General features: G+C 50.3%; 1 protein-coding gene across 1 annotated transcript in view; it reads left to right on the forward strand.

Annotated features, from left to right (window-relative positions):
* The first annotated feature begins 2593 nt into the window (after positions 1–2593).
* LOC102256959 (chromosome unknown open reading frame, human C9orf91) overlaps positions 2594–2927 on the forward strand; it is a 24127-nt gene continuing 23793 nt past the window's right edge. Inside the window, exon 1 of the mRNA XM_005880944.2 lies at positions 2594–2839. The gene's annotated coding sequence lies outside the window, so the exon portion shown is untranslated. The remainder of the gene's footprint in view (positions 2840–2927) is intronic.

The raw sequence follows: 2927 nt of genomic DNA on the forward strand, positions 1-2927 counted from the left end.
TATAACTGGCAGACCCATTCTGAAAAACAAGATCTCATTTTTGATGTTCGCTTTTCATTTACTCACCCAGAGGTTCTGAGGTTCTCCCTTGTCCCATCGGCTGCCACGCTTGAAGTTTCTGCCAGCCTGGGAAGAATTTCATTCCTTCTTTACTTCATCCAGGTTGCCAGATAGTTGGCAGATGGCCCCCAAACACTGGTCTGTAACCCTTATAAACACAACAGGACAGATGGTGCAACTGCTGAGTAAGGGTGGCTTTGGCTGGGGTTTGTGGTTACAGTCACCTGTTGCTTAATGATGGGGATACATTCTGAGAAATTTGTCCTTAGGGATTTCATTGTGCAAGCATCATAGTGTGCACTTATACAAACCTAGATGGAATAGTCTACTATACACTTAGGCTCCATTATAGACTTTTGGGACCGCCCTCGTATGTGCAGTTATTATGGGGTGCATGACTATTAGAATTTATCTGTAGTTGAGACCCTGATGATTTCACTCATAGCTATTTATTCAATAACTCAAGTGCATGAGGGGAGGGTGCTGGGGGACAGATACGAGCATGGGCAGAAACAATTCTATGCCCCATAGGTTTATTCTTTTTTTGGGAAATGGGACATTGAACAATGAGCATACCATGTGCTAGGTGTGGCTGTATGTTAAGCAAGGGTCTATGAGAGTGGGGGACTGGCCTGGGCCCAGGACAGGAAAGGGCTCCCAGAAGAAGGGTCCTTTTAGCTAAGACCTAAGAATGTGTCATCAGGTGATGAGGTGGGGATGAAGTTTGGGGTTACCTTCCAGATGGCGAGGGATGGCAACCACTGAGAACTAGAAGTGAAAGAGAGTGTGGGGTGGGGGAGGAACTGAGAGATGTTCTGCAGTCTTGGAGTTTAGGGTTTTTAGTGGTTAAAAATTAGTACAGGGCAGACTGGGGGTGGGGAGGGGCTTGGGCCCAGCACCTAGAACCTTGTGAATCCGTAGAGCTAGCTTTCCTGGAGTCTGCTTTCCAGCGGACTTGACTAGGTATTTCTCACCTTTTACTGGATTTTATTTACCTTCCTCCATTCTACATGGAGCCCCCACTCCCTCATGCTATAGTACCAGGCCTTGCAGCCCAAGACTAGCAACTCTTTACTGAGCACTTTCTAAGCACATCATCTTCTCATTTAATTCTTAAGGTTTTGCCAGTATTCTTTTCCTTCTCTTACAAATGAAGAAATGGAAGCTCAGAGAGGTGAACCGACCTGTGCAAGTTCACATGCCAGTAAGTGGCGGAGCCTGGTCAGCCGGTTCCAAAGGCCCACGTCTTCTGTGCCTTCCCAGCCGAGGAGACTGATGTGTCAACATGGAGTCCATGCTGGCGTGGGAGGAGCAGTGAGAATGCCGAGGGAGGCAGCCTAGCCTGGCAGGAAGAACAGGCGAACGTTATCAGGCTTCCTGGAGGAGGTAGGCCTTGCTGGAGAGGCAGGATTTGGATGGATGGTGACCAGGCCACCCGTGTCAAAGAATCCCTTTCTTTTTTTCCTCAATATTTTTATTGATTTTTAGAGAGGAAGGAAGGGAGAGGGAGAGAGAAACATCAATGTGAGAGCAGAATATTGATTGATTGCTGGCTGCCTCCTGCATGGCCCATACTGGGGATTGAGCCCACAACCTGGCCATATGCCCTGACCGGGAATCGAACCAATAACTTGTTGGTGCATGGGAGGGTACTCAATCAACTGAGCCATTGATCCTCCAACTGATCCTCCTCAGGGCCAGAGGATCCCTCCCAATATCCGCTCAGCAGTTATAAAGCTCCAACATCCCATGGACTCTTGCTTCCATCCCCCTGAATTGTATTCTGGGAAATTAGGCAAACTAAATAGGGATCTGGTATGTCTTGCTCACTGCTGCCCAGTACAACGCCCGGCACTTAGCAGGCACCCAATGTCGTTTCACTTGCCTGGGGAATGAGGGCCCCTGGACAGCACCTGCCACTTAGTTCCTCAGTCACTGCTCGCTGCCTCCGAGCACTCTGCCTGTGCCTGTGGCCGGGCATGCAGTCAACTAAGTCCTGTGGTCTGAGAGGCCCCCAGCAACTTGGCAGTATCTGTTGCATTAAAAATACACCCCCATTCTGACTCAGCTGTAGAACGCAGGCTGTGGCATGTAGCAGCACTGTGGCTGTGACCATCCAGCACAGCCTGTGAGCAAGAGTGGGAACCACCTACAAGTCCACTGGGGGGAGGGGCCTTCTCACAATATATGGAGGTCTGTGCACCCCTTTAAAAAAAAAAGAGGCAGAGTGGGGTGTTCTGGCATGAGGTGAACGCCAAAGAACTTTTGTGGAATTAAAAGTAGCGTGCCCAGCAGAATAGAATAGGCTCCCTTCCGTATGGACACACATGCGTGTGTGCATCTGTCCATCTGTGCTCTGTGGGGAAATACACAAGGTTCCTGCAATCCTGGGGGAGGGGGCCCTCTGCACTGAAATCCCCAGTGATGGCGCTGGGGGTGGCAGCCAAAGTCCAGTGGAGCTGCTAGACAGTTTCTGGCAGTTGCCAACACACAGATTATCTCATTAAAGCACAATCCCATGAAATAGTCTATAATCTGTTTTTTTTTAACCGAAAACTAAGGCACAGAGACGCTCAATAGTTTACCGAAGATGATCTCAAAAGCCGAGCCCTGGTGGCTTGGAGCTCACGTAACCTGGTCCCCAAACCGATGATCTGATAATACAGACACATGTAGTTTTCCCATGAAACACAAGTCCCTGGGACGTTCCTGATCCCCGATATTGCCTCATCCACCGGGTCCCGTGACTGTCTGTGTTCCGCGGGGCTGGACCTCGGAGGTAAGCTGCTGCTCTGCCTAGGGGCAGACTACACCGAGCCTCCCAGAGGGGCCGGAACTGGTCCCGGAGGGCCTGCCCCACCCCGCCC

The sequence above is a fragment of the Myotis brandtii genome, unplaced genomic scaffold (assembly GCF_000412655.1).
Source record: "Myotis brandtii unplaced genomic scaffold, ASM41265v1 scaffold658, whole genome shotgun sequence".
Lineage (NCBI taxonomy): Eukaryota > Metazoa > Chordata > Mammalia > Chiroptera > Vespertilionidae > Myotis > Myotis brandtii.